The 25,511-nt window shown below is 46.0% G+C and overlaps 1 long non-coding RNA gene across 1 annotated transcript; it reads left to right on the forward strand.

The window, feature by feature from the left end:
- Positions 1-10,857: 10,857 nt before the first annotated feature.
- On the forward strand, positions 10,858-13,777 carry LOC308434104. Its single transcript, XR_013975462.1, has 3 exons — positions 10,858-11,019; positions 12,030-12,151; positions 12,680-13,777. It is a non-coding gene; the product is annotated as an uncharacterized lncRNA (long non-coding RNA).
- Positions 13,778-25,511: the final 11,734 nt, after the last annotated feature.

Below are 25,511 nucleotides of genomic sequence, written 5' to 3' on the forward strand. Positions count from 1 at the left end.
TGTCCTGGGTGCCCTCAGTTGCCATTTCTTACTGGTATCTTCTACAGCTTGGAAGCTGCCCTTCCTAGATGAAAGGGATGAGTCACCCCCCAGCCTGCAGGCTCCCTTGTTACTTCCCTTCAGAATGGCTTCAGTCATTGGGAGCAACAAGGGCCAAACTCTACTCCATGCCAAACATTCTTGGCCCAATAAATAGGATCACTCTGTGAGTCCACACTTACCATGGCAACTAAGTCACAAGGACCGCTGTTAACATTCAGAGTCTTGGTTGTATCCTGGGACAACATAGATACCGAGAATCAAATTTTTGTAGACAGCCTTGGAGACCTGGCATTGCGAAGGTCAGGAGGACCTCACAGGTTGAGCTTGTCTCAAACAGCGAGACTGCCATGTCTCACGGGCTCTCCCCCTCCACTCTCTGCTCAAGAATCTTCATTTTTCCTATCCCTCCATTGATTCTTTTTATTTGTCAAACCTAGAGTAAAATAGTTCCTCAGAAATTCAATTGATAACACAGAAGGTCCTGGGAGGGAGGTCAAGGTTGCTGTGGAGGGGGGCCTGGGTCCCCAAATCAAGTGACTCTTGCTTCCTCCATACTGGTGCATCACTAGTCCCCTTTGTTCCTCAATTTAGTAGCTCTATCTAGGCAGAAAGTGAGTCCCAGGCCTTTCAAATGAACTGGAATTCTGTCAGGCCTTCAAATGGCAGCTTGGCTGAGGCTCTCATCTGACAGCAGAGAAAGTTCTCATTGCAGAGGGGACAGCCTCATGCCCCAGTCCTCTACCCCCAGCTTTCTATGATCCTCCTGCCCCCTTGGCTCCACAAGACAGTGAGGGCCGAAGGGTCGGGACTCTTGCTATGGTGTCTGTGCCTGACATCCAGGATGATCAGCCTGTGAGTTTATTTTCCTTTCCAACGTTAAGTACATTTGATGGACATGTGCTCCCCCTCCCAAGTAACACCAACAGACGAAACCTCCAGCAGGCCCATGATATGCCAGCTCACTGTGGATTGATGTGGCTGCTTTAATACACAAAACACAGCCTCAATTCGATTTGTCTAAAGACATGTGTAGTAGATCTTAACCTCTTTTCTCACCAGGCATTCCTACCCTGAGAAGAAATGGTAAAGGTGGAGCCGGATGGGATCTAGAGCTGGCCTATGTCCCTCGGGTCAGTATAGATTGAAAGCTCTTTGTTTTGTGAGGCATTTCTTAGGCTCCACAGAGATTCGTCTAGTTGGGAGCTTTCTCCCAGTTCCTATGTCTAAGTGGAAATGTTTGCCTCCTGGTGGCTGCTTGAGATACCTCTCTCTGCACTCTACAGAGGCTGGAGCTCTTGGCCAGCTTCTTGTTCCTGGGGGTACCGTGTCCCCCATTCGTTGCTCAGGGCCTGTGACTGTCCTTGTTGGCTTCGGGGTATCTGTTTCATACTGCCATCAAGTGTAGCCATCTTGCCTCTGCTTTCTGGGGCATGTGTTTGACAATGGCTTCCAATGGCCTCCGTGTCTCAGCTGAAGGAATGGAACAAAGCTGTTTATGGGGGTTAGGGGTGTGTGCCAGGGGGAGGGGTCCTTCATGGGGCCTGGAAGAAAGGAAAAGATAATGGCACAGACATTTGGCACATTTAAATACACCCCTCAGAAAAGCAAAGAGCACAAGCCAGAGCCACACTGTTGCAGCATGCTCTTGAAGGAAGCAGCAACCAGCTGTTCGCCAGCCCCGAGCTACTTTTAAAAATGTCCTTGTGTCCCAGGAAAGCTAGAAGGGAAGCAAGCAAGCTGTGTCACCTGCGAGCCAGGGACTGACTATGGCTTCCCTCAGCTGTCAGCCTTAGATGCTGGAGAGGACAAACCACCGAAATGGCTTCTATTCGCATTGGCTCCTGTTTTCATCTTTTAAGACACAGAACTTAAGGAGCCCTCCATAGGGACAGGGAGCAGATGTTTGGGATGCCACAGCCAATTAATCCTTAAGCCTTGCCCATCACCGGGTGGGATGCAGCGGAGGGGAAAAGTGCTAGAAATTGCTTTTAAAAATGAGCAGGCCTGCGAAATGCATCTCTCTGTGCTTCCTCGGGCACTTTATGTGAGAGTGGCACACCCCACCACCAAGCCACTGGGGCAGCCATTAACCACGGCTCTGGGCATGGGGAGTGTAATGGGGTTTGGCTCAGGGGAGAAAGGGCTATGGGAGATGGTAAGCCGCACTCACCTCTGTGGAGAGCTGTCAGAAGCAAGAGTGGAAGTCAAAGAGAACAAGAGGCTGTGAAATCCAGTGTGGAGTGTACAAGCTGGTGCAGACCAATGCAGGAATGACGGCCTCTCAGGCATGTCCTACCTTTTGACATTGCAACTCAGCACTGGAATTTTCAAGGTTCAACTAAGAACCATGCAATCGAGTCACACACATACACACACACACACACACACACACACACACACACACACTCACACACACACTTATACATACACATACACACTCATACATACACACACACACACACACACACACACAGTGTTTTACATAAATTTATGATGTCTGTTGATTTCTGGTTGAGCAGTATTCATAGCCCACACACACACACAGTGTTTTACATAAATTTATGATGTCTGTTGATTTCTGGTTGAGCAGTATTCATAGCACACACACACACACACACACACACACACACACACACACACACTCACACACACACACACACACACACACTCACACACACACAGTGTTTTACATAAATTTATGATGTCTGTTGACTTCTGGTTGAGCAGTAACCTTAGGCATCCTCTACTGAGTGAGGCCTGAACCTGCCTGATTCAAACCTTGGTCCTCTGCACTGCAACACGTGCTCTTAATCGCTGAGCCATCTCTGCAGCCCCTAGTGTCCATCTTAAAAGTGAAAACAATAGTAGTTCTTAGCTTTTCGGCACCATGGTAAGGGTTGAGCATTATCGTGGCTCTGGTAAGCAATTGAAGTTTAATAAATGGCTACTGTCATTGTCATTTCCTAGAATCTGTTACACCTCTCTGCCCCACCTACCTGCAACTCCCTTCCCCACAATTACCAACAGCATGAGCCTATGTGTTTGCTATTTTTCTCATTCCTATGACAAAATGCCTAACAAGAAACAATTTAAGGGTGTACAGGATTATCATGACCTGTGGTTTGAGAGGATGTCGTCCATCATGGTGTAGAAGGCATGGCAGCAAAAGTAGGCTTGTCACGTTGCAAGTGAAGTCAGGAAAGTGAGAGAGATAAATATTGGTATCAGTTCAAGTTGCTACACAATATTAATTATTACAATTTCGTGTGTGTGTGTGTGTGTGTGTGTGTGTGTGTGTGCACAATGCCACCTGGTCACCCAAGAAGAAAGAACAGCCACTCAAACTTAGTCTAGTAAACTAGGACTATAGTCCCATTGGTGAAATGCTTGTGTACTACATGTCAAGCCCCAGATCAAATCCCCCAATTCTACATGAGTGTGGTGGCACATGCTTGTAGCCAACGCACTGGAGGAGGGAGAGTATCAAAAATTCAGGATTGTCCTTGGCTACATAGCAAGTTCAAGGTCAGCTTGGCCTGTGTGAGAACCTGTCTCAAAACAATAGCCCCGCCCCAAAAAAAAGTCAGTCTAGCACTGGCTGCAGTATCCCTGAGGTAGCAGCTGCCTGCCACCTTTTGTTTGTTGATTTATTTTGATCTGACATATCAGGGCAGGTGGCCGGGAGAAAGGAGGAGATAATAGTCAATAACTGTGACACGTGAAAACTGCACCTGTGGACTTAATCAGCCGTGCACGTGTGGCTGCCACACAGTGGGGAGATGGGTGTGTGGTACTTAGATCACTGTGCCTCTGCTCCTGGTTTTCCTCAGTCTCCTAAAGGCATCCGTGTCCTTCCTACTCCATCCACGGCCTCAGGCATCCTGGGTACAGGAGACGATGAGAGGGCTTGCCTGTGGCTCTTCTGTCTCCCTCAGACACCCTGTGCGTTTTAGCCCGGAGGCACAAAGATCAGAACCGGGTTTGGAGGCTGCTGTTAGCTCTTTCTCCTCTCTGTGACCAAACACTCCACAGAAGCAGTGAAGGGGAGGAGAGGTTTCATTTGGCTCACAGTTCAAAGGGAACAGTTCATCACGGTGGGGAAGGTGTGGCAGCATGAGTCTGTGAAGGTAAAACTCATGGCTTGTTTTTCACATAGATTAGGAGTCCGAGAGAGCTTAAGCCAGACGTAGGCTTCCCTACAAACCCCTTCTTTATGGAGAGAAGACCTTTGTGCAAAAGTCACATTGCTTTGGTCTGTCCTAAGGTCATGGGTGACAGAAGCAGGCTATCCTTTGCGCCTTGTGGCCTGCCCTCAGCGAACTGCCTCTGCCAGCCATGCCTTTTGTTGCGCCTTGCTAATAAGGTTGTAGTCTACCATGTACTGACAGCCTTCCTGAGCTCCTTGTAAAATGGAGGACTCCCTGTTCTCTGCCTGATCTGGGGAGCCCAACCCACATTCTACCTGGGAAACAAGTAATTCCTGGTGAAATCACAGGTTCCACTTCTGGGATGCCTCGCCATGCAAATGAGGTATCCCCAGCCAATGAAAGTACACCCTAAGAAAAACTCCTCCCACCCCCAACACTCACTCCCAGCCTGCAGACCCCACCCGTTCCAGACTCAGCTTCATCCTCCTAGCTCGGTATGCCCTGGGAGGAAAGAAACGGAGGACATAAAACCACACCTGGATTCCAACATGCATACCACAGTCACCTATTGCAAAGTGTCGCAACTCCCCCTCTCTAGGCACCAGGCCATTCTTTCCCGTCAGACGTGTTTTGTAGAGAAGGCCGCTGGCCATGGGTTGTTGGCCTCTGAGCCTGCTTTGATGAGATGCCTAATTTATCACATTCAGGAAGGTACCAGTACCCTGTGTGTCTGCTTGTACTGCCAGTGAGGACACACTGAGTGGCCTAAGGAGGATCAGACTGAAGCTCCAGGGACCACTTTCCTCTGAGCAGTAATAAGCCCTGTTGATGAGCCTGAGTCTATAGTGAGAGCTGATATTAGAGGCACATGGACTCGAACGCCTTGTTGGTGCTGACAACTTTATTGAGATATCACTCATACAGTAGAACACAATCCTATCAGCCTCTGCCCTTCCTGGACTCATAATGACTGGGACCAAGGCCTTTACCCCTGAAAAAAGTCACCAAATACTAGACAACCAAGTGACGAGAGTTTAAGGCACATTATTCTTCGGTGGCTTCAAATGCTGGGGAACCTGTCAGAAAGCAGGTCTTGGGGGCTGAGGCATCAGGTAGGAGTCTTGGACATTGTTCCCTTCAAACTCTCCAAATCTCTCCAGTGCCAAGCTGTTGCTCCAGCTGCCACCCCAGCCGCTCACACTGTTTTCTCCTCCTTGTTTCTGAAAGAAAAGATCCCAGATGCTAGATCTGGAAGGAGGTCAGGGGCCCTGGTTCTGTGGTTTCCAACCCTTTTGCCAGCAAAAGCCTAATGATGCATTTACTCCTTGGCCCCCATTTTAACTGATTTGTCTGCCAAATGATCGGTGTTTGCTAAATAATAACAAATTAATTCACCAAAATCGTTTTAAACTATCAAACCCAAACTGAACTTCCCATTGGCAGATGACCATGTGCTGTGTTAATTGATTCTAATCCTAAGGTAGAAAAAAAAATGCTGCCAGCGGCTGGATTTGCAATAGCCTAAGCTCCAGAAAGTGTTTCTAAAGGCAATAGAAACCGGACAAGCATGTTCTAGGCTCTGCGGACCTCTAAGACCCCTCTCTTGGGAACCTTTATTCTAAACTAAAGTGACTCAAGATTAAAATGTATGCGTTGGGTTATGCTGTGACAGATGGGCAGAGGGCCAGCAGCAACTGCATTTCTACCAAGTATGAGACACTGATTAAGCCAGACCCTCTTCCATGTGTGATTCCCCCCAAGCAGACCCTGTGGGGTGTCATGAGTCATGTGAATGGGACAGATGAGGATACTGAGGTCAAACAAGGTCACTTGCCAGGAGTGCTGGCGTCTGCCTTTCATTCTAGCACTTGGGAGACAGAGAGGCAAATGGATTTCTGGGACCTTGAGGCTAGCCTGGTCTACATATCAAGTTACAGGCCAGTCAGAACTACAATGAGCACAATGAGACCCTGTCTCAGAGACAGACAGAGAGAGAGAGAGAGAGAGAGAAGGAGAGAGAGAATCAGAGAGACAGAGACAGAAACAGGGAGGGGGGAGAGTCAGAGAGAGAGAGAGAGAGAGAGAGAGAGAGATCTTTTCTGAAGTGTGTAGCTAGTACACTTAGAGGTGATAAAATCACATTTTAAATTTGTATCGATAGATTTATTAAGGCTCACATACCATAGACCACAACCACTTAACACTTGGAGGTTTACTGCAGTGTGTTTATTTATGCACTCATCACCCCAATCCATCCTGGGTAATATTCATCATCTGTTAGGGAAACTCTGCCTTTATCCATGGTCAATTCTGGTCGTCCCTCCTCCCCTCAACCCTGGGAGCCACACATCAGCTTCCCATCCCTGTTCACAGCTCTGCACGTAAGTCGACCCAGACTGCTAGACTCTTTCCAGCCATGTACACAGACTTGCTCTGGAATCGAGGCAGAGTACACATCACCTTTATCATTCCATAGACTCTCTCTTGTGTTACTCAGCCAGTACACAGAATGCATAAATGGTACATTCTTTGAAACATTCCAGACACAAGGATTATGTCCATTAGTGTAATGTTGTGGTCAATATTATTTGGAGGGGGGTTCTACCCCACTTTAGACCATTTAGTTCCTAAATAAAAGACACAAAACATTTATATTGATTCTATTTATAATGAGCCTTAACAGCACTAGATCAGGGCAGACATCAACCCTTTATGTTCTTGTGTCTACGTCTCTGTCAATAACCCCGAGATATAACTTAACTTGTCCCACCTGGACCACTCCTACTCCGACTGACCAGCCCTCAAACACGCTCTCTATATCCCCCTACCCAGCAGTGCCTTCTTTTTCCTTCCTCTCTCTGTCTCAGATCCAAAGCCTGGGAGCCGAAACCCTGCCTACCTCTCCTGCTCAGCTACAGGCTATAGACATCTTTATTAGCCAATAATTTTAAATTAAGGAGCAAGGTTTGCATGGTATATCTTGCTCCTTAAAGCTGGTATACCTGAGAATTTACTCATCTTGAGGCAACTAGACCTTGGGATACAGAATTCAGCATCACAATACATTGCAGTGGACCAAACCTCAATAGTTTAAAAAGTGACACGAACTAGTTGTCACTTGGATTGGAATTCTCATAATTCTCAGCTCCTCTATTTCCCCAGGTTATGGTCCAGGTAGATGGAGTGACCTCATGGTTCTGCTCCTTTGTTATTGACTGCAACAGTCTTTCCCCCTTGCCAGGGAAGGCTGTATACCTCCGGGTTCTAATTTCACTACTATGTCATTGGACCCATTTTTATTAAATCACATTTATTTATTTATTGTGTGTGGAGACATATGTCACAGCATGCATGTGGAGATGTGTTCTGTCTTTCTATTATGTGTGCCCTGGTGCCTTTACCCACTGAGCCATCTTGCTGGCCTGCAACTCATCTTTCTTAGTGGAAACATTTGGCTTTGTTTGTTTGCAGCTACTTAGTATCTCTTCTAGAGAATAGGAGGTTTAAACCAAACTCCATCCTTCCAAGCAAGCCATCACCTTCAGAGTGATGAAGAAGTGGTTCAGCAGTTAAGAGCACTGGCTGCTCTTTCAGAGGTCCTGAGTTCAAATCCCAGCAGCTACATGGTGGCTCACAACCATCTGTAATGGGATCTGGTGCCCTTTTCTGGTGTGTCTGAAGACAGCAACAGTGTACTTATATATAATTAGTAAATAAATCTTTAAAGGGAGGGGGGGCTTGGGCTTGAGAGGTCCTTTAAAAAAAGACATCACCTCCAACATTGTTACCTAGACTTGAACCTCTCACTTGATCAAAGACCATTTGATCAGTACTTATTAATTCAATGATTTCAGAGCCCTTGGCACCCTTTTTGAGTCACCTCAGTTCAGATCTGAACCATTGATTTTTGGGGCCTCAGGTAATAAAGTTTCAGATGTCCTCCTTCAGTGAATGGAGCCCAGTGCAAGCCTTCAGTAAATTAAAATTTTTCATACCCATAGAATAAATGGCATCATTTCCTGTCTGACTGTTTCTATTCACCTCTGTCAGCTCAAGCTTAGGATCAAAGTACAAACGACAGAAGATCAGACACGGGTGACGATAAAGGACACCTAGTGCAGTATCTGCCTTTGAAAATCAGAAAACTATGAACGGTGAGGAGGTCTGGCCAAAGTCACAAAGGTGTGCCAGTAGTTGTGACAGATTCTATTTTCTTTACTTGTCGGGCCCACTTGAATTACATGCTGAAGGAAACTTCAGAGGGGAAGAGAGCATTTGAGATGTGAAGGTCAGTGACGGAAAGTAAACTGAGACATTGTGTGAAAATCTGTGTCAGATATAGACAAAGAGGGAGCAGGAATATATGGCAGGGGTGTGGGGCCAAAGGCAGGAGACTCTTGGGAATTTATGGAACTTGGGGATTTGTGAAGCTCTCTCGACTTTCAACCCCACAAATCCCTCTTACAGCCTTACTTACAGTTCATAATTAAAAAAAAAATCTAAGTTCACAATGAGGAAATGAAACCATGCTAAGAAGCTCATAACAGCAGCAGTAGTTTCTCGGACAGCCCCACATTAGCAGCCGATCTGCCCAAAAGCAGCAGGCTGAGCCTGTAGCTGCTGTTCCTCGTCCTGAGTAACACGCACGTACCACAATTTTAAATACAAGGTGTTGCTGGAGGTGAAGATTTAATATCTGCCTCTTCTTCCTCATCCTGTCTTTGAAAAATCTTACCACGCTGTAGGAGAAACAGTGTTGCAACACAGCTGCAAACGCATCTCCAGCAGGAGGACCTAATTGAGGTCTGGAGACACCAAGGACTGCTGACGCAGACAATGCCAGCCAATAGGGAACTGCTGTTTACAAGCTTTTCTGAGACCGAGGGGGCGCAGGTGGAGGGTATTACAGGAGTTTACAGATGTGCTCAGATGAGCTTGCTGCTGTGTTTCTCACCTGCTCCCAGAGTCTGTGTCATTGACTCAGTCCTGGACACAGGCAGTACCACACTTCTGTCATATTGCATTTATATACTGTGTGCGCACACATACAGGTGTGCCTGCCACCACGTCTACATAGAGGTCAGGGGACACAGTGCAGGGATCAATTCTCTCCTTTCACACTGTGGCCTGGGGATTGAAGTTAGGTTTCCAGGCGTGGTGGCAAGTACCTTTACCTGCCAAACCATCTCAGCTGCCCGCACACTTCATAACACTGAGAAGTATTTCTATCACTGTGGTAAGGTAACTGCTGTCTTCTTGATGTGACTGATTATTCTTCATAGCACACACATTTGTCATTCCTTGTTTATAATTGCTGTCTTCTTCCTAGATCCTTCTAGATGATCCACCATACTACATACCTACCATATCACCTTTCCATCCGGACCATTTTCCCTGGAAACTCCTTAAGAGAACCCCATCTCTTCCTGCAGCACTGGGGGCTGGTAGCTCTTCAATCCCGCCACACGGTTATTAACCCAGGCTCTTCTCCTAACAGTCTTCCTTATCCACTGGGTCCCTTTTTGTTTATGTCTTTGTGTGGCTGATGCACAACCTGCAGTCACTGAGAAACAAAAGGCCAGTGTTCAGGGACCAAACTCGTCCTCACGCATATTTGTTCTGCTTCTACCCTGGATTCACAATTTGACAAAATCAAAGATCCAAGTTGGGAAATGTTCTTTAAAACTTTGGAGACATTCCTCTACTCCCTCCTGGCCTTGAGTTTAGAATTTCTCTTAGAAGATTAATGTCATGGTGTCCAACAGCAGATGGTTGGGTAAAGAAAGCAGCATAGATATAATACAATATATTATATAAAATATTACATATATATTATTTCTCTTTTAGCTACAAAGAGGGACAAAATAATATATGCACAAGAAGGTAGATGATCACATTCCATGAATTAAGCCAGACATAGACAGACAAATATGTCTTCTCTCACTCGTGGGTCCTAGATTTTATATTGATTCATAAAACCGTATTTGCTGTGGCATGAAAGCACAAATGACGTTGTCTAGTCACTCTGGCAGGATACAGGGGAGTGATGGGAGGGAGGAGGCATGTATGAGGGGGGCCATGCTCAATACACGGCATATGCATGAAAATTCCTAACACGTTTTCAAATACTAGCACCAGTGATAATGAGATGGGTCAGTGTGTAAGGCTGCCTCCAGCCAAGCTGACAGCCTGAGTCCAACCCCATCAGGACCCACAAGGTGGGAGGAGGGAACTGACTCCCTCAAGTTGTCTGCTCCTTCCCTCCCTCCCACTTCCCCTCCCTCCCTCCCTTTCTCTCCACCCCCACCTTTCTTAGTCTCACTTTTGACCCCTCCCAACTCTGAATGCTTTTACCAATTTTTACCTCCTAAAGTCTGATCTTTCGTCAGACCCTCCATAGCCGAGTATGCCAATATTAGGGTCAGGCACCCATGTCCCAAACCTGATTCTATTCTTTGCCAGTGTTGACACTGGTTGAGCTCCTAATCTTCTCTGCGCCCATATCTTTGTAAATTCATGAGGAACCTCCTGACATTTCTGTGGAGTGTTAAAATAAATACTCTAAATATAGCATTTAGCAGTGTGTCTGACTTGTGGGGGCAACTCGGGACAAGCTCCTGCTGCACCGACTCGGGATCTCAGCTCTCAGTTCTGTGGACCTGGAGGATGACACCCCATTTCTAGGTGTCTGCCCTGATTGCCTGCTTCCCACTCTGAACCACCGTGCGCTGACCACGTTCTCAAAACTGCTGAGGACTGAGCTCCGATGGCCTGTCGCACTAGTCAGCTGCATCATGGCAATGCACAAATGAAAATGAAGGCTCAGGAGGTAAAGGCGTCCACTCGCTCCCACAATTGCTCGCCACAGGTCCATGACCACTCTGTGAGCATGCGTGCCTGTCTTTCCCCTCCTTCTCTGCCCCACCCTGCCCTCGATCCTATCTACACAGAGTACGTAGGATCTCTACTCTCCAGGTAAGGGGTAGACGTTGCCTTTGAGCCCACTGGCTCTCTTCTGTGCTCTCCTGTGCCTGAGGTCCCCCCAGAACAAAGCCTCCCTTCGGTTAGTCTCCATGCCACAGGTCACCAGCTAGAGGCTGAAGCTTCAGGGCTGTAGATCTCCACTCTTCAGTACAGTTATGGCCAAATTCTCCTGTGCTCAGAAGGCGTGGCCCTTGAGCCTCTCTATCCAGGTGGCCTTTGCTTTACTGTCTGCCAACCAAGGTAGGTCTGAGCCAGAGTGTCTGTCAGCAGCACAGAATAGTCCTAAGTCCTGTTCTTAAAGAGACCCACAGAAAGCAATTGTCTTAACGCATATCTCCTCAGACCTCACATCATACAACTGTAAATCAGAACCTGGTCATTCTGTGTCGTCAGTGGGTCTCAGATGTCCTGGGTCCCCCCGAAACACTGGCCACTCTGTCTCCTTTTGTCTGTACCCTCTCCTGGCTTTGTTGCTGCCCTTCCTCTTGCTCCCGTCTCCTTGAGGTGCACAAGTTAGCTGCATCAGCCCGGAGCCTCACCCACCATGGCCGGCATCTGCTGTATACTCCTGGAGAGTTTGGAGGTGACTCAAAACTGATCTTGGCTTTTGAGGACATCACACGTCCTCCTGTTCTCTCCATCATAAGCAGGTGGCAGGTGCGCGCTGCAGGATATGTGAGGGGCAGCATGCCTGACAACAGGGACTTGAGAAAATGCTTGTCCTGAAGAAAAGCTTAATTATGACTGAGCCTGACTACATGAGAGAGTGCGGGAAATGGATATAATATGTAATGAATGTAGCCTGCTCGAGAAAGCAATTCTGAAAATTATGTTAACATTCTCATCTTCCCCCAGAGGCTGCCCCTTTTCAAGTTATCTTATTTCTCTCTCTGAATTACAAGCCTGGATGGTTATTCTGCTTCTAATATGAAGTCATAAACGCTATCTGTGCCTTCCTGCGGAGACAGATGTGAGAGGTGAGCTATTTCTTCAGCTGGGCTAATAGATCCTTCCAGAAGCTTCAGCTGGTGCCTTTGCTCACAGGTCAAGCCTCTTGTCAATGGGCTGAGGTAAGACTGATTCTCTCATTTCCTTCTCTCCCGGAAGCCTCACGTGGGGTGGATTGGACCCAGGGGTCAGTGCCAGTTTTTCGAGGTGTTGACAGGACAAACCAGAGACGTCTCGGTGGTCCTGTCTGCCTGCTGGTGTGACGAGCCATGTGGTCCACGTTGTCTCTGCCTAAGGCACCACTGTGTTCCCTGAGCAGCAAAGACTCGAGATGGGGGTGAGGAGGATGGGTGCTTTAGTATGTGGAGTTTCTGAGGCTCCCCAGATGGAGTGACCATTGTGTTTCTTCCCCTGATGGAAAGAAATGAAGGTCTTGAAGAAAGGGTTTGAAATGGTCATCTTTGTTTGTTGTCTCTGCACAGGTGGGACAGATGGCCTCCTCCCACAGCCCTCTTACCACCCTTCACGTCCCATCATTGTTCTATTTTATTTTCTAGGTTACATTATTCTGTTTCATTCTGCTTCCTGTCAGAGTGGCATGCAGCCCCAGCTGACCTCCAACTGCATGCAGCCAGAGATGGCCTTGAGTTTCTGACCTTTGCTCGGAGTCTGGAGGGACCACAGAGCTTTGTGACTCGAGACTGACACTCAGCCGCCAGGCGCACCCCCTTCGCCCTCGCCCTGGGAAACGGGTTTAACGAAGACGGGCTTCTCTGGGAAGCCATTCTGCACATTGCGTTAACATTCTCATCCCCCGGGGGCTGCTCTTTTGAACGTTATACTGTTAGAGAAAAAGATCCAGAGAGGGACCTAGCCTGAAACTGGGCTTCGGAACTTTTTGTCAAACATAATTGAGAGATTTGTGAGGGTTTCACACTTAAGCAGCCCTCTGTGGTTAAGAGAAGCACTAAGAGACCAAATGCTCTGCATGTGTAAAATCCATGTAAAAACCCTTTAAATGTGTGTGTCTAAAGCTTCTTGTATCCTGCTACCCCAGTCAACGCTCCGACAACAGAAGAGACAAGAGTCTGTGATTACAACTGTTGCCTGGCTGTGATTCCTACTTTCCTAACTGGGCTGCTTTGTCTGGCCTCCGTAGGAAAGGTCCTGCAGTCACTTGGGATGCCAGGGTGTGTTGGTTCCCCAGAGGGACCTTCCCCTTCTCAGAGGGTGTTGGAGGGAGGGACTGTGGGGGAGACTGAGAGGAGAGGTGGGGTTGCAATTTGGATGTAAAGCGAATGAATACATTAGTTAATAAGGGGAACCCCACAAATTTGGTTTTACCTGCTTGAAGCCAGACCTGTCACAGTCCACAGCACTCTGTCTCCACCTGGTGGCAATATAAGCTCCTCCCACTGAGTGTGCTCAGTGTGTGTGTGTGTGTGTGTGTGTATGTGTGTGTGTGTGTGTGTGTGTGTCTTTGAATCAGGAGCAGAACCATATCGGTTCATATCATAACACGCGTGTTCATGAAGAGGAACAGAATCTAAGAAACCAAATTGTAAAGATACAAATCTATCTCATAAGACACCGTTGCCCTTACTTAGAATATATGATTAATCTCGGGCAAAACTGTTTCACATGATATTGCACCCCATCTCATGGAAAACTTCAAACTTATAAAGTGAGTCTCAAAAGCAATTGAGTATTTTAAGAGGATATGAATGTTATAAGGAGACATCAGAAAGAACATGATTTGTAAAAATATATTATAATAATCAAATAAAACATGTAGGAAATCAGATGTGGTCCATATGTTCATTATAATATTGAGTTCCAGTTAGTAGGCATAATAGTTAGTCACCTCATGGGATATTCTTTGAAGATTTATTTTTATTATGTGCATGTTTTTGAGGCAAAGATTTTCTATGTAGCCTAGCCTGGTCTTAAGCTTTCAGTGATCTTCCTGCCTGAGCCTCCTGAACAGTGGGAATGACATGAGCACCTCGACAACTCTGGTTTCTCATAAATACTTGTTCTTGCTTTCTTATTTCTTATGCATATGAAGCAATTGAGGTCCCAGTGATCTTTGAATATCAGCATTCATGGTATATGTAAAAGACTCCAGTCGAACTGAACAATTTGCTTTTTCCCTAACCCTAATTCTCATGTGTGTGTGTGTGCGTGTGCGTGTGTGATTTTACTTTCCCAAATCTCCCAGGGCTGGGTCTGTAGAGATCAATGATTCTGTGTCAGTAGGTCAGTAGGTTAGGGTGGCCATCAATAAGGTATGAGGTGCGCATGTGGATATGCTGTGTCTGAAGCATCATTGATACCTGGTAACAGAGAGCCTGGATCCAAATCTGCCCTTTTGGCCTCAGCTACCCAGTGCCTTCCTTTCATGAGAAGCCCAAAGCAAATTTTCTGGAACGTTCTATTCCTAAGTTCTTAAATTCTCTCTTAATCCTCTGGTTCTTAACTTTTCCAGCATGTCTCTCAAGCCCCTCCCCCATTTCCTGCATCTCCAGTCTCGACCTTCTCTGTACCTAGGCACTAGGCCAGCCTGAGTGTGGGTTTTCTAGCATTAAGATAGGATGTGCATCCCCAAGTGCTCCTTGGGGGACTAGAATTAGAGGATATTGGAGAAATGGGAGGGTGCAGCCTCCATCCTATGTCTTCTGAGCAAAGTGTTTATGTCCTCAGGTCCATCTTAATGGGGTCTAACTCCTGCCTCCCTGGGGCCTACACACATTGTTCCCATCTCTCCCCTCAGGCTGACTGTTGCTCCCTCAGGAAGAGCCAGGCCCTTTGGACAGCTGAGCTAAAGGGATGTGCAGGGTTCAAAGGTCATATGGTCTTTGGGGGAGGCTGGGAGAGACAGAGCTGAGCAAGAAGAGTATTCCGGAAGCAGAGTGGTCCCAGATGAGCCCCAGGACGTCAGAGTTAGCAGAGCTGGATAAGCAGAGAAGGGAGTCTGAGAAGATGACATCCCAGGGACATGTCTATGCCTTTGCCTGCAGTGGGCCAAGCCTCTCTGCATGAAGGTAACCACTGGGCTTGTACAGTTTGAACAGGATGGAGAACATTTCTGGAATTCACACACACACACACACACACATACACACACACACGCGCACACACACACACACACACACACACACACACATATACACTGATTAAAATCTTTTAAAAGGAAGTTGAGGGCTTTCAGAATCAATGTTCCAGTTACCTGTTAACTTTCTTCTGTTTAAGAAGGGTGGGATACAGAAATTGTGGTACATATACACAATGGAGTATTACTCAGTTATAAAAACAATGACTTCATGAAACTCCTAGGCAAATGGATGGAACTTGAAGCTATCTATCATCCTGAGTGAAGTAACCCAGTCACAAAAGAACACTCATAGTATATACTCACTGATAAGTGGATACTAGCCCGAAAAGCTTGGAATACCCAAGGAACCATCCACAGAACTTATGAACCTCAAAGAGAATGGAAGCCAGAAAGTGGATGCCTCAGTCTTTCTTAGAAGAAAGAACAAAACATTCATGGGAGGAAATAAAGGGACAAATAGAGGAGCAGGTATTGGAGAAAAGATCATCCAGAGACTGCCTCACCTGGGGATCCACCCCATATACACCCAATAAACCCAAGCACTATTGCTGATGCCAAGTAGTGCTTACTGGCAAAAACTCAGGTATGATATGGATGCCTCCTCAGAGGCTCTGCCAGAGCCATACTGATACAGAGGAGGATGCTTGCAGCTAACCGTCAGACTGAACACGAGGACCTCAATGAAGGAGCTAGAGAAAGGACTGAAGGAACTGAAAGAGTCTGCAACCCCATGGGAAGAACAAAATTATCAACTATCCAAACCCACCACAGCTCTAAAACACCAACCAATGAGTTCGTGTGGAGAGACCCATGGCCTGAGGTGCATATGCAGCAGAGGATAGCGTTTTCTGACATCGATGGGAGGACAGGCCTTTGGTTCAGTGAAGGCTTGTTTTCCCAGTGTATGGGAATGCCAAGGTGCTGAGGTGGGAGAGGGTGGTTGGGAGAGGGAGCATCACCATGAAGGCAATGGGAGGGGGGTAAGAGGATTGTGGGAAAGGGATAATATCTAAAATGTAATGCAGAGAATTTCAATAAAAATTTGGAAAGGAATGGTAGAGCCACTCCTGATGTGTTGTTTCTCCGCCCCCTCCCCCGGAGAAGCTGCTTTTCAAGAGGTTTTGTGTTACTGGGAGCCTCCATCCCTGAACTGACTTTTTTTTTTTTTCTTTTCCCAGAAAGTGAAGAGTTGCTTTCTGCGCATACTCCGACTGCTGTGGCTCCACGTTGCTGCCTGCCAAAAGTCCACACTGGGATTGAACCTTCTAGAACAAAATGTCGGCCTGCCCTCCTATCCTCAGTACACCTGCCTTCAGAACTTGTGGCAGGAGCCTCTGTCCTCCGTTCGCATTGGTAACCTGGCCTCCACACAGCTGGCTTTGAAGAGTCGCCAGCTGCAAACATCTTCCAGGGCACGCCCATATTCCAATGGTGTACCTGTGCCAACCGACCGGAGAGACTCTGAAGAACCTGGCTCCAACTCCCAGAGCCCTAAAGGAATCTTGCCCTGAGATGCAGAGATTACTGTCGCTGCAAGTGCTTCAGGCACGGGCTAAGGATACTGCAGGCTCATGCAGCACCTTGTGTGCAAACCTAGCTGAAGTGCCTCCTATGAGATCATTGCCAAGAAACATGTTGTCTCTATAGATACAATCCTGGCATGGAGAGGAAATTTTAAATTGCCTAATCTATCACCCTCTCCCCCGGGCTTGGGTGCTAGACAGCTCAAGCTTGAATTCTTTGTTCAAATTATAAGTCCACCTCCCAAGTTTCATTTCCCCTTCCTTCTCTTTTTCCACTCTTTCTCCCTCCTCATCCTCCCTCTCTCTCCTCTCCCTCCTCATTTTCCCTCTCCCTTTCTTTTTCCTCCATTTGAACCTCCCCTTTTTTTCTTCCACCCTTCTCTCCCTTCTTCCCCATCCTCCTCCCTTTTCTCCTTTCTCTGATGTTTTTCTATCGAACTATTTGTCTATCCACCCACCCATCCACCCATCTATCCACCCACCCATCCACCCATCTATCCACCCACTCATCCACCCATCTATCTACCCACCCATCCACCCATCTATCCACCCACCCATCCACCCGTTCACCCACTCATTTACCCATCTACCCACCCACCCATCCACCCATCTATCCACCCACTCATCCACCCATCTATCCACCCACCCATCCACCCATTCACCCACTCATTTACCCATCTACCCACCCACCCATCCACCCATCTACCCACCCACTCATCCACCCATCTACCCACCCACTCATCCACCCATCTATCCACCCACCCATCCACCCATTCACCCACTCATTTACCCATCTACCCACCCACCCATCCACCCATCTACCCACCCACTCATCCACCCATCTACCCACCCACTCATCCACCCATCTATCCACCCACTCATCCACCCATCTATCCACCCATCCATCCACCCATCTATCCACCCACCCATCCACCCATCTACCCACCCACTCATCCACCCATCTACCCACCCACTCATCCACCCATCTATCCACCCACTCATCCACCCATCTATCCACCCATCCATCCACCCATCTATCCACCCACTCATCCACCCATCTATCCACCCATCTATCCACCCACTCATCCACCCATCCATCCACCCATCAATCCACCCACCCATCCACCCATCTATCCACCCACCCATCCACCCATTCACCCACTCATCCACCCACCCATCCACCCATCTATCCACCCACTCATCCACCCATCCATCCACCCACTCATCCACCCATCTATCCACCCACTCATCCACCCACCCATCCACCCACCCACCCATCCACCTATCTCCTCACTTTCGGGGGGATGCGCTAAGTTCCAGTGTATATTAGGGTTCAAGTTCTTGGTAGAAACTTAAACTGTTTAAAACCAGTTTCTCAGATTGGGGAAGAAACAGTCTGTTCAGAGCCATGGTTTCTTCACATTGCTGCATGCACAAATTGTTCAAACCAAGAGACCCCACCAAGCAGACCAGAATGGATTTTTTTTTCTATTTAGCAAGGGATCCAAGAGCCACACAGAGCCCTAGAAAACAAGTGTGTCTGGAAAGACAGAGACACTGTAATAACCCTCTTTCTATGCTAAGACACTAACATGTGCCCAGGCGGCAGCCACATGCACCCAGACCTGCTCTCAGGCTCCTGGTCTGTGCTGGATTTCACTGCTGCTTGGCCAGCACATTCTCTCTCCATCCCAGCTCATTATCTACTCGAACCAAGAACTCTAACTCATCTGCCCAGCAAATTAATTAACTCAGTGATTCACTCACTCGACCAACATTTCCTGAGCAAAACACCCTGTGAGGTAGGCGTTATTTGTCTTTATTTTATGGATGCAGGAATGGAAGCTTGGGGAACATACTCAGGAAAGTAAACATTAGAATCCAGCATCTGGTATTTAAGATGGCATTCTCTGCTTTTCTGTGAGCTTGGTACGGGCAGCAGGGTGAAGGATTCATCTCAAATTCTAAAGGGTTTTAAGACTTGGTAACTGGGCAGGGAGCCACATTCACATCCCAGCAGTCAGTCTCCCAGCTAGGAGCACGGCTCTTGTCCTGGCACAACCCAATGAGATTTCCAAAGACCTTCAGTGACAGGAGTGCCTGGATTCCAAGCACAGGGGGGCTACTTTGAAAAAATTTATTTATTCTTAATGTGTATGGGTGTTCACCTTGCATGTATGTATTTGTCCCACACTCATGCCTGGTGTCCTTGGAGGCCGGATTAGAACATGGGTCCCCAGTGCACCACCAATTGGGTGCTGGGAACAGAACCTGGGTCCTCTGCGAGAGAAGTAAGTGCTCTTAGCTGCTGTGTCAGCCCTCCAGTTCCTGTTTAATATTTCTAAATAGTGAAAGCCAAAAGAATGTTAAAGGTTAAATTTATAAAATTTTATTTTGGGGATTATAATTTGATTACAGCATTTCTCCATTTCTTTCCTTCCTCATAACCCTTACATTTACCTTTCTCTGTTCTCCTTCCTTTTCTTTTTTTGAATCAATAATAATGATTTTATTGCTAATTTTATATGTTACATTTATTTATCTATGACTAACTTATCTTTACACAAACACACACACACACACACACACACACAGTCAAGTTAGCCAAATCAAGAAGATGTTCACTAGAGATTATGAAAATACAACTGGAAAGCAGCCCTTTGGTGCTGTATCTTCTATTTTATTATCAGCATTTAGTATTTATCTGTCACTCTGGGAGTAAGAGAAAAGATGGAGAATCCAATTCTCTTGTTATCTGTCCATGTGAGATCCAATTGTAATATTTGGAAAAGATAGTTGTTTGTAAAAATATATTGAATATTCGTTGCAATAGAACAGAAATGTGCAAAAATTTAAAATTAAGTCTTAGGCATCTAATTATACAAGAGTCTTCTCAATAAAGAAGCGCGTGTGTTGTTTAGGATATGTGACTGTAGGACCCCCTTTCAGGGACCCTCACTCGAGTCTCAGGACACAGGGTTACCCAATGAAACTTGAGAGACCTTCTTGCTGCAAAAGCACGAGATAGTTTAATGACGGAGCTCCGGGCCAATACATATCTCATGCAGGAGACAGAGGCATCGACCCTGAACTCAATCAGTGGGACATACTTATAGGGAAAATTACATAAGCAGTTAGCAACAAGCACATAATAATTTTATTGGTTTATTCAAATTGGCACTCTCTGTCTGCTTTTGGATATGATTCAACTCTAGACCACTCTGTTTTGGGGCACACTGACCTTCATACTAGTTTTTCTCAGGACTGCAAGGCCAGCCCAGACCTTATCGAGTCTAGCCGGTCTGGGTTTGGGCCATTTCTTTAAACAAGTTATTTTGTTCTTAGCCTTGAAGCATACTTGTCCTCAAAGCAGGGTTAGTGGGAGCTAACTTGAAATTTTAACTCTTTCAGTGACTACAATAGAATCTTAGATTTTCCTCATGAGTCCGCCAGAAGGAATCATTAATTCAAGTAGATATGCACACCTAAACCTGCAAGGCTGTCTTTCTCAGTTAGACCATAAAATCCTCCATCAGCTGAGAAACGCCGTGTTGGCTCATAGCTGAGTGGACAGAAGCTTATCCGTGTGTCTGTTTACCTAAACACAAAGTGCCAAACACACCAGAGTTTCTAAGTCCCTAGAAACCATTAGTACCAGATAAGAAAGGTCTAGAAAAGTGATGCTCTTCATAGGGTAAGCTTTACACGTCCTATATGTTCTCCGTGCTCACCGGAGCAACATCACTTCAAAGCCCTGAAACCAAGAGACAAGAACCACCTTTATCACACTTCCCATACTCTTACCCCTGACAACAGAAGGAACAGTTTCTGTGAATTATGTACAACAATAAATCTCCTGAAAGGCATTTTCTAATTTTAAATCAACTGAAGGTAAATATGATAATTAAAAAAGCATCATTATTTTATTTTACTTACCCAGTCTGATAGTCTCTCTCTCTTTATTGGGGAATTGAGTCCATTTAAGTTAACAGATATTAAGGAATAGTGATTATTGTTTCATGTTATTTTTGTTGTTAGAGGTAGAATTATGTTTGTGTGTTTTTCATCTTTTGGTTTTCTTGCATAGTTATTTTCTTGCTTTTCCTAGGGTGTAGCTTCCCTCCTTGTGTTGGATTTTCCATCTATTATCCTTTGTAGGACTGGATTTGTGGTCAGATATTGTGTAAATCTGGTTTTGTCCTGAAATATCTTGGTCTCTCCATCTATGGTAATTGAGGATTTTGCTGGATATAGTAACCTGGGCTGACACTTGTGATCTCTTAGAGTCTGTATGATGTCTGTCCAGAATCTTCTAGCTTTCATAGTCTCTGTTGAGAAGTCGGGTGTAGTTCTGATTGGTCTGCCTTTATATGTTACATGTCCTTTTTCTCTTACTGCTTTTAGTATTCTTTCTTTGTTTTGAACATTTGGTGTTTTGACTATTATATATCAGAAAGAATTTCTTTTCTCGTCCAATCTATTTGGAGCTCTGTAGCCTTATTGCATGTTCTTGGTCATCTCATTCTTAAGGGTAGGGAAGTTTTCTTCTATGATTTTGTTGAAGATATTTACTGTGCCTTTTAGTTGATATTCTTTGCCCTCTTCTACACCTATTATCCTTATGTTTGGTCTTTTCATTGTGTCCTGGATTTCCTGGACATTTTGGATTAGGAGCTTTTTGGTTTTTGCATCTTCTCTGACTGTTTTGTCTGTTTTCTATGTTGTCTTTGGCCCTTGAGATTCTCTCTTCCATCTCTTGTAGTCTGTTGCTGGTGGTTGCATCTGTGACTCCTGATTTCTTTTTTAATCTCCAGGGTTGTCTCTTTTTGTGTGTGTGTGTTTTTTTTTTATTGTTTGTTTCCATTTTCAATTCCACCATCTGTTTGGCTGTGTTTTCCTGTAGTTCTTTGAGTGATTTCTCCTGGTTCTCCTGTAATTGTTTAAGGGAGTTATTTATGTGCTTCTCTAAGATCTCCATCATCATCATGAAGTATGATTTTAAGTCTAAGTCTTGTTTTACCCGTGTGTTTGGCAATCCACTACTTGCTGTGGTGGGAGAACTGGGTTCTGATGTTGCCAGGTTGTCTTGGTTTCCATTGCTTAAGTTCTTTTGCTTTCCTCTTGCCATCTTGCTATCTGTGATTGTAGATGATCTTGTTATCACTGACTGGTGCCTGTCTCTCCTGTGGATCTGAGGGCCCGTGGACTCAGGAAGGAAACTGCTTCTGGGTTTTCAGCTCTTAATGGACCAGCAGTGCATTCTGATGGCAGTGACTCAGCTCTGTCTTCGTGGGCTCAGGTGTGAGAGCTCTTGTGAGGCTGTTCTGGGAGCTCAGCCCTCTGCCCACAGGTTCTGAGACCTAATGGCAGAGACCTGGCTCTTTCTCTTGGCCAAAAAGGACCTTTTTCCAGAGAGCACCACGCTCCCTGTGCTCCAAGAACTCTTTGTGTTCCCTCACTGGGCACTTGCCTATGTGTCAGGCTCACACTTGGTCCAGGTGTAAAAGTGCCTGTGCAGCTGATCTGCAAGCTCAGCCTTCCCCTGGCAGATCCTGAGTCCTCGGCCTTTCCTTTTTAAAAATCTCATTATTTTATGTATACACAGGCACATATACATGCTTAAATATAACCTGTTCCATCCGTACAATGTTACCTGTGTGTATATTTCAGTCTGAACCACTTGGCACAGAATAAACACTTGTCATGCTCTTCCTGGGAAAGGGACCTCTTGCTTTACAGTTTTCCTCATTCGCCTTTAGTCTTTGCATAGGGTTGAGGCCTTGTGGGCTCAAAGGCTAACATTTTAGGTAAATGGCTGAGTTGTAGAGACATGACCACAAGAGGAATTTAGGTCCTAAGCTGTGACTGTTGGGTGTGGTTACTGGGCTGTGGTGGAGGTAGAAAAATGTTCATCTGAGCAGCTGTGTAGTGCAATATTTAGTGATGAAATGTCATGGGTGTCTGTGATTTAATGAAATATAATTATATATGCCCATGTTTCCTCCTGTCTTTCATCAACTAAGGGAGTCAGGAAGATGAGGCAGACAGGTACAGATGTTAGTTTCTGGTGAGTCCAGGCTGAGGGATTTATCATTGGCACCAGGGCACTGTCTTTCTACATAACATATGATATGGAAGACAAAAATATGGATTTTTATTTTTGACATTTCCACTCTGTAGTTTGGAAGAGTGAACCAAACCTCAGAGGTTGAGGTGACTGCTGAGGCCGCAGAGTCAAATATGACATGCAAATCCATTTTTAATGTTTTTCTAGCATTGTACTGACTTTTCTCTGGCAGCGCCATCTCTGTCCTCTCAGGATCATCATCCCCCCTCTGGTGTTCATTGGATCTCTGTGCCCGGGTTTCTGGAGCCTCTGAGTCCCGCACTCCAGGCCTTTGACTTTGTCCCTGCCTGGTTAACACTGTTCCCCTACAGATGGATCAGTCAGCCATGGTCCTTCATATTCATGGGCTGCTTTTCCAAAGGGTCCTTGGCATTATTGAAATAAAATGTCACCAAATGAAGTCACTGTGGTGGCATGTTGGCTACTCTAGTCAGGATCATTGCTTTTAAACAAACTGCTATCCTTGAGGAAGGGACAGCCCCAGTCCCCAAAGGGGCAAGCCCTCCTGCAGGTGCCCTACAAACACAAACCTATAAATTAATCACCGTGCTGAACCTGCACAAGAGTGTTCCACAAAGTGAACAAACAATAAAAAATGGATGTTTTCTAATCTGTGTTTCTTCCCCTGGAGGAGAGGAGATGTTCACTGGAAGCTAAGCAGGAGGCTTTTGCCTTCCAGTGTAGAGAATTGGAGCAGTCAAGCTTTTTAAAGGAGTTTGAGTCAGGGCTGGGAAGATGGCTCCCATAGTAAAGTGCTTACCATGAAAGTGTGAGGATCTGAGTTGGATACCCCAGAGCCCACAGTGTTAAAAAACCTGCGAATGGGGGGCAAATGCCTGTAATTCCAGTGCTGAGCAGGCAGAGATGTCGATATCCTGGGCTCACTGGTCTTGTATGGCAAGTTAGGCTCACTTGTTAGGCAAGATGGTGAGAAGTACTGGGGGACGATACCAGAGGCTGTCCTCTGACCTTCAGTAGTATCCACACATGCTCTTGCACATGCACATGTACACACACACACACATATTTATACACACATACACATATGCACACAGACACACATACACATATGTGCAGGTACACATACCCACAAGACATATATGCACACTGTATACACATACATCCGTGCACACACACGTGCATACACAACCATATCCCCCACAAAGAGATATGTTGTTGCCCCCTACCTTTCCCTACCTACCCCTTTCTTTTCAATGTTCATTTAATGTTGTATTCCTTCTCTCCTAGTATGATATGCTGACAGTCCCTTTCCCCCCACTTACTGGAACAAAATGGTTTTTATTCATCGTATGTATTGGGATGTTTGGTGTGAAAAGTCCTAGGTCCTCATCCTGTTTTTATACCTGGTTGTTGCTTACAATAAGCCTCTTTTCAACAGCTATCAAATAAAAACAAGTGTCTGATATAAACTGGTGAGATCTTATCTTTCCTCCTCTATAAAGAAGAAGTATGTCAGTGGAATGCATAATTTGGAGTTTGGCCGGAAGATCACAGCAACTCAAATGATGGCAGGCGTGGAATGGGCAGAAAGTCTAAAGTCGTGGGGGGAAAGCATGGAAGGTTTTCTACAGATTGAAAACAGCTCCCTAAGACTCACTGTGTGTCCAGAGTCAAACCTTTGGGAAAACTAACTTGGGACTTGTGTTACTGGCACATCCCCTTCAAATGAGAAGTGTAATTTCTGATCTTGATCTTGAATTTATTAGATTGGGTATTTATTTATTTAGGAATGTGTGTGTGTGTGTGTTTGTGTGTGTGTGTGTGTGTATGTGTGTGTGTGTGTGTGTGTGGTGTACACTCATCTTTGTGTGTTCTTGAGTGTGAAGGTTAGAGGTCAACTGAGTGTCATTCCTCAGGATCTATTTTGCTTCTGGAAACAGGGTCTTTTATTGGCTTGAAATTCCCTCACTAGACTAGACTGGCTTAGGGATCTGCCAGTCTCTGCCTCCCAAGCACTAAGGTTAAAAGTGAACACTATCATGTCCTGATTTGGATGGGACAGAGTGAGTTCTAGGGATTAAACTCTGGTCCAAATGCTTAGAAGGCCTGGGAATTGTAAGGGATTACTATATATTCTCTGGTAGCCTTAGGAAACCCCATTTCCCTTCTTAGCCACAGTTTTGCTATCCATAGCTAAGCAAGAGGGGTCTGAGAGAGGAAGCCTGAGAAGGCCTCTGTTTGTATTCTGTGCTTAATCTGAAGAGAGGCATCGTCCTTTCTTTTTGCTCTCTCTGCTGGCCACTAGTGGAAGTGACACCTTTATAACCACCTGCTCAACCTGTTTATTCCTTGTATGTATAGGATCCAAGGGCTTATCATTTGGTGTTAGATAACCAATTGGGGGGAAGGGGTGGGGGGTGGGGGAGTCTCGTTCCTGGAGAAGGCCATTTCCCCCCTCTCAGCATTCCTCAGTTGTCTGTAGTTGCTTGTGTAGGGTTGAGGTATCAAGAGTTTACCCCTTCTGTGTCAGCATGTCTGTAGATGTCACCGTCCCATGGTTAGTAACAGTCTTGTTTGCATTGTCATGCTGGTGACTGGTCTTCACAGTTTCAGAGACATGATGATGGTAGCGAAGGGGTAACTGAAGGGTTTACATCTGATCA

This window comes from Micromys minutus, assembly GCF_963924665.1.
Source record: "Micromys minutus genome assembly, chromosome: 21".
In the NCBI taxonomy this organism is placed as follows: Eukaryota; Metazoa; Chordata; class Mammalia; order Rodentia; family Muridae; genus Micromys; species Micromys minutus.